This window comes from Fistularia commersonii, chromosome 2 (genome assembly GCF_037954325.1).
Source record: "Fistularia commersonii isolate RoL2024-O1a breed Wild chromosome 2, RoL_Fcom_v1.0, whole genome shotgun sequence".
NCBI classification, from domain to species: Eukaryota; Metazoa; Chordata; class Actinopteri; order Syngnathiformes; family Fistulariidae; genus Fistularia; species Fistularia commersonii.
Window position 1 is genome coordinate 13,909,585 of NC_141285.1, and position 7,587 is coordinate 13,917,171.

Here is a 7,587-nt window from a genome sequence, read left to right on the forward strand (position 1 = left end):
GCCAAATGGGAGGTGAATAGGCATCACTAATTAAGATCCAACACAATGTGCATTTTTTTCTGTTTTGCATTTTTGCCCCAACAATACCAAACCACACGATATTCCTAAAGATGAGAAATTCTGTCCTGTGTCATCTATAAATCACTAGAGTTGACGAAATTGTGAGAAATCTCTATCTCTGTCAGTAAGAAGCAACACAGCCATATAATTTACCTGAAACAACAAAATATTTCACACACAGAAACTAACATAAATAAACACACACATATACCTACTCACACATGCACATGCACTCGTATAAATGCACACGTGTAGGCCTACATACACTTTGAGTCTACAACCTTCTCATTGACCCAACAAACATATTCAGCGAAAGCTACCTCACGATGAAGATCACCCTGTCTCCATCACTGAGTGATGTGACTGGAAGAAGTTAGATCATGGAAAAAAAGCCAGAATATGACAGGACAGGGTGAAAACAACATCTAGACTAGACTTTTATAGAACAAAAGAAGATTGCCTTGCAAAATATCATGATCATTTCATTTAGTTTCATAAATGTTATATTTTTAAGCATCACATACCAGGTTTTTAACAATGAACGGTAGTTCACATTAAGCAAAGTTCTTATTTCAAAATAAAAACAGAATGACAATATATCCTTCTTTAGTGGGAATGATGAAAGATTAACACCTATTTGTTTCAATGTGTGATTATGTAAAATCTGGAAGTTCATTCACATTCTGTGTAACCTTTATTTCCACCTGCTGTTTGTCTCTTGGCTTCCTTCATCTTCCCAAGCCTCACCAACCTTTTGGTGTTTGCATTCGCTCTCTTTACACAGATGAAGCTTTTGGTAAATGCAAACAAAATGTGTTTGACGAAAAAACAAAATTCTTTTGCTCCCTGCGGGGTTCTACACTGAGCAGATGCATATGTTTGAAGAGTTTGTCAAGAACCACTTTCTACCAATTTAATTCATCTTGAATTGAATTGCTAGAATGGGAAAGTTATCCTCATGTGACTTTCAATATTACAAATTTAGTTGACTTTTTCCTTTGAAATGTGATTTTTAGTCCCTCAAGTTGTTTTGTAGTTGACTGAGATTAATCACTTTTACTCGTTTTACCATATTAATTGTTTAAATATATTTACAAGGCTCACAGCTAACAAGGCTCATACAAACTGAATAGTACATGGCTGTTCCATGGCTTTGGTCTGATCCATAGTAAGCACAAGAAAACTGTACAACTTGTGGAGAAGAACAGGAGTGTAGAGAAATAATTGTTGCAGTGCTTGTTTGCAGATGACGTCCCTGTACCCCTGATCGTTCCCTTGCAATCATTCCCAAAGATGGCTGTGTCATCAGAGAATTTCTGGAGGTGGCAACCGTCCATGTTGTACATGTAGTCCAACCATCCTTTTGGAAAAACCTTTGTCCTAATTTTCAGGTAAAATTGAACCTGAAGATGACAGGGGCAACACTTTCCTAGCACTTGATGTAAGACTGTGAAAAAGTAATGTTTTTTGATCCTAACCCACCTCTCGGGATCGTTCAGATTTTGTCGGTGTTTTCTTCTGTCCCTATCAGGGTTACGTCTTCTACTTGCAGCTCATAGAATTGATCAAACTCAGAACAGATCAACAGAGATGGAGCAGACACCGCTGCCAAAAATATCTGGTGCTTTAGTCGGCAAAGTCTTCTGATAACTTGTAGAGCATTATTTACATCAAAAGCATTTTCACTACCACCATTAGGAGAGGCAATTTCAGAATATTCGCCAAAGTTTGGCACTCATACAACACTGTAGAAAAAAATGGATGCAAGTCTGGGCTAAGCCTCAAGCATTCTGCCCTTGGGGCTCATATCAGGCAAAATAAGCGGTGATTTCCTTTCATTTTAAATGAAAGTAAAGCATCCAGGCACTCAGTCTAAATCACATGGAGAGATTGATTAAAGTCCATATTGTTTGACACACTTAAAAAGACCATTAAATAACAACCCATAGATTCTTCAGATGGAATAATAGGAGTCTAGCCGGTAATTTTAAAAACATTACAACATTACATAACAACATTGCGTTATTTTTTTCTTCAGATTCATTCACGTAAAATAGCAGACTGCAAAATATAAACAGTAATTATCAAACCATGGTGAGAGGGCTTTGATCAAAAATTCTTGGACTCCTTTTTTAAGCCACATTTTTCTTGAAAATTACAGAAAGCAGCTTTCAATGTCACTCCTGTGAGGAAAAAAATTAGTAAAAACAATTCCTCATCTCGGAACTAAATGTTTTAAAACAAACTTATGAGAATAAATTTCCAAAAACAATTTGTTATTCTTGTATATTTAAGTTGATCTTAAAACTGAAAATCCTCCTGTAAACAAAATAATTTGCAAATGCAAAGCTTTCTAAAATAAGCCTTGTTACCAGGCCTCACTAAGACTTAAACGTTTGGGATGAAGTCGCTTTTTTAAATCCTCGCTCATTGTTTAGTCCTCATTGGGTTTATTCCCCTGCCCTGTTCATTAGAAATTGATCACAAATAAGACCTCATCATCATTGCTTCATAAGATGGCTAACTTCTCATTATTCCCCAAATGAATTGACTTAATTGAAAGAATTTTGCACAGGCTGCAGAAAAAGTTGATTATATACAAACTACATAGCACTCAATCACTGTCTTTAGTTACCACACCTGTATTGCAGTTATCCTGAAGCCTAACTGCCCTTGGTGTCCAGAGGAGACATCAATGTTGCCTCTGGACTGTAGTGGCAACTTAAATGTTTTGAAGGGGTATTTCAGATACTCTGCCTGATTCTGAGCTTCCCCAGAGAGAATCCAAAATGTAAATAAGTTCTGGTATTGATATGCATTTCTAAGTTCATTACATATTTGACTTTACAATGTGTCAAGATGAGTTTGGAGTCTCTGGTTACCCAGACAGGGATATGAAAACAATATCATCAAAAGAAACACAAGATACAAAGAAATACAGCCAGTGACTGCAGGAAAAAAAATCTTAATCACAGGAAATGTATTGCTTATGCCCATCTGCGATCTATGCTAATAGGTCACTCAAGTGAAACCCCACACAGATGAGTGATTGGCCAACACATGGTTTTGCTTTGTGGCCTCTTGGTAACTAAATGCCCTGACAAAGATGTTTGTAGAGATTTTCCATTTTCACTACAACCACCCATTAATCTGACTACAGATGGAAATTAGCTATGAGCTATAATCTGGTACAAACATCTCTGCCTCTGTACTTAAAGTATTTGTACACTGTCCTAATAAACTTAGAATAGAGGATCACAATTATACATTTGAAAAGCAAACACAGATGACATGGCAAGTCTGATGCAACATTCACTTGACTTCACCAGAAAACTCTTGTCTGGTGCACAATCACACACTAGCACAATTTATGCAAAGGGTAAGTCACAAGTGTGAGCAGAGTGACCATTTATTCACCTGATATGCGTGAAATTACTCTAATATCATCTGAATGTTTTAAACATTTTGAAACATTCAGAAAACATGTAAATATATCACTCTTTGCACTTTATTGATGAAAGTTTGATGGTTTAAACAACTGATTAGATTGTGAGGGTAACTGATAGATATCTGACAGGGTGCAAATTTATTAATAATTGATTTAATTAAAAAATAGATTTGCTTCAATATGATTAAAAACCATGAAAATGATTTTTCTGTGACACATAACTAATTATTAAATCATTAGTTATGATTAGAAACGAATTTCACGCAGATATGGTTACTACCACATCACACCGCTCCAAAAGAAATTAGGAATGGTGGTCATGCAGATCTTATACAGTAATGACTGGAAGAAACAAAAAATCCTGAAACCATAGACATGAAAGATAAAACTAAAAGTGTTACTTTAAACATGGTAGTGTGTTCAGTGGCATTTTGATTCCCAGACACTGCTCAATATTACAATAGCAGTGGCAATGATAACATGCAACAATAAAACTTGCAAAAAAAATTATATTCAACATTTGACAGTAACTGAAAGAAATAAAGTTGACTCTTCTGAACCACTGACAGACAACAAGACCATTTGTTGGCAGAAACAACTCATTCCTACTTGTCTGTGAGCTTAAAGAAAACAAAGTAATGCTGGAGCAGTGGGGGCAGACCAGGGAATGATGTAATACATTAGACTTCATTAGTGGACACAATAGTAGACTTTCCACTCCCTGATACATGATTTCTAACCTCTTCTTTTCATCAGTATTCATTTACAGTAAGTTGTGAAGTGTTGACACTGACTATGTTGACACATAGTGAGTAAGCCATCTTAATAAATAGGGTTTGATTTACAATTGAAAGTATTTTCCACAGTAAACCTAAGGGTCTGGCATTACTTTAAGTGCTTTTATTTTCTTGAAACTCCCCCTCTTAATTAAGTACATGTGATTTCACATTATTTACTAAAATGTTGAAATGCCATGTATGAGCTTTAGCATCACATGAAATGCAATTGCAATGGAATTATGAACCATTAGGAGGCAGCATAAATACTCGATTATCTGGGTGTCCATTCTTATTGTGTTGTTTGAGTAAGCAGTTTACCTACCAGGCAGGAAGTCGGGAACCATAAGAATGCAGTATGGAACTACATTCATTTATATAGATTTCTGCTGATTCTTTTTGTATTTTACCATTGTTTATTAAAGGCTTTGGTATTTCTTTAAGGGATGTGCACAGGCACCAGAATACAAAGTTTGTTACACAGCAAAATGCCACACTGTCTTGTATCGAAAACTGTTGAAACATCCTGTTGGGTTTTTATTACCTTCATAATTTGATAATATTACATGTGGGATTAGAAGGCTCATCAATGGTCATCCCTATCAAAATCAAAAACAACACTTCTGTTTTCACTGAGTAAAGAAGGACCAGATACTTTCAGCTTCAATGTATGAATACATATATATGAATATACTGCTGACTTGCATTGATGGTGAAGCTTTGTTATCAGCCTTGACTTCAATAGAGGCTGGTCATTGTGATCACATCCACATTTGTCTACTGCAAGTGTGGATGTGGATTGTTTAAGCAAACTCCACAGTGCCCTCAAGGACCCTGCAGAGCATCTAGAGCTGGTACACTGTTCCTCAGCCAGGACGAAAAACTGCATTGCTTCTCGTGGATCCAAGGTCCAACCATCCGTCAGACCCTCCTCTCCAGTACCCTTGAGTAGACTTTTGCAGGGAGGCTGAGGAGTGTTATACCCTCTGAGACCACCCTCCGATCACCCTTTTTAAAGAAGGGTATGACAACCCCAGTCTGCCGGTCCAGCAGCACTGTCCCCGCCTTCCACATAATGCTGCAGAGACATGTCAGCCAGGACGGCCCCACAACATCCAGAGCCTTATGGAGTCCATGAGCCTTCTGACTACCTCTGCAACTTCAGCCCCAGGAACAGGAGAATCTATCTATTCCCCTGACTCTGCTTCCTCATTGGAATGCGTGTCGTTGGGATTGAGGAGACCTTGGAAGTATTCCTTCCACAGATCCACAACATACCGAGTCATGGCCAGCAGCTAACCAGCTCAGCAGCCCACAGTGTCAACGGCATACTGCTTCCCCCCTTTGCGAACCTCCTTAACTTCTTCCAAAAGTCGTTCTGTTTGGTCTCACCAAACTCTTTCCACAACTGAGTTTTTGCCCCGGCAAACATCACAACTGCGTGCCACTTGGCCTGCTGGTACCTGGCCTGCTGGTACATGTACAGCTCTGATCTGCCACCTCGACGATTGAGGCACAGACCAGTCCCCCAGTAAGACGAGGGAGTTGCCAACAGAGGTGCTCTCTAGCAGTCCCTCTAGGGACCCCAAAAAGGGTGGGTAATCTGAACTGCTGTTGAGTGCATAGGCCCACACAACAATCAGACCCTTTCCCCCAACCTGAAAGCGGAGGGACGCTAACCTCTCGTCCTGCCCAACACCTCCTACCGATAGCAACTTCAGAGTGAAAAAGAGACCAACCCCTCGCAAGAGACCTGGTTCCAGATCCCAAGCTGTGCATCGAGGTTAGTCTGACTATATGGAGCTGTAACCTCTCAGCTTCTTGCCCTAACTCACACTCCTTCCCTGCCAAGGAGGTAATGTTCCATATTCCTAGAGCCAGCATATGCAGCTGCGGATCAGACAGCCAAGGTCCCCCACTCCAGCCCCAACCCAGTTCACATCACACCCTACCCCCATGGCCCCTCCTAGGTGGTGGGCTCAAGGGAACGGGAGCCCATATTACCCTTTCATACTTAGCCTGGCCAGGTACTCACCATCAGGCCTCCTCCCATGGTCTTGCTCCTCAACCAGGACCTGTATGCCTATGGTGACCCTACCAGGGGAACAGAGCCCCCCAACAACATGCAAGATCGCTGGTCTCGACGCCATCATCTACAGCTTTACTTTCATTCTGGCTGATATTCTTTTACCCCACATCACACGGGACACTTCCCTCCAAAGTTCCTCCACATTTTTCATCTCTTCTCTCTGTTACCTCACTGTTCCACTTCCTTACCTCTCATTCACAAACAAGTGTTCTGTCACACATACTATACGGCCCGGATGTATGTAATTTCGATGTCGGATCACATGTGCAAAGATAATGCAACCCTCTACTTTGTTGTAGGCAGGTGAGTCACGTGTGGAAAATATATATACCTACCATAATCAAAATCTCCAGAAGGTAAAAACCACTTGATGTAATTTCACTGGAAACTGTTATTAATAAGATATTAAGAATCTCTACAGACACCAAAAATTTTAAAATGATGAGTAAACACAGGGAAGTTACCAAACTTACTTATTTTATTGAACCAGGAAAAAATATCGGATTTTTAATCAGTCTAAGCTTATTAAAAACAAGCAAAAATACCCATATGCCATCAAAATCCATTGTGTCACTGTGGAAACCTGTGAAGTTTCTCTATCTGCTGAGTCTAAAGAGCCAGCCAGAGAATCCTATCATTGCCCTGTTCTGATAAGTCACAGGTCACCGCAATATCCAACTGCAGTGATGCCATTGACAATTTAAGTGGAGGGCCAGTCCTCTGATATGAATAACCTGACTGACAACAGTGAAGGGACAGACTAGCCTTGGGAGGATGCAGGTTGGTGTGTGGTTGGTGAACATAACAAGCTACATCCAAACAGTCCCCCCCGATCCCCATCTTGACTGGTAATCTCAATTCATGTAACTCGGTTAAAATCAATTTACTACATTTAGAGTCATAGCCACTATTACCATGTCAAAAACAAAAACAAAAAAGGAAATTATTTGTTTATTTTTTTACTTTTTAACTGCTTAACTTTGTAAGCAGTTAAAATATCCCTCGAGAAACAATGGCCTCCTGCTCAGACACACAGTTGCTGTGTTCTTAAACATATGAATTGTTTGAATGAAATATTATAAAAATAGATGGAGTTGATTGATTCAAAAGGAAAAATCATTTTCTCACATAAATGACTTTAATGCCTTCTGTTACAAATACATTTTAATATTCTTTCTATTATATGCTGGGCAGCATGATACTGAAAAAATGTA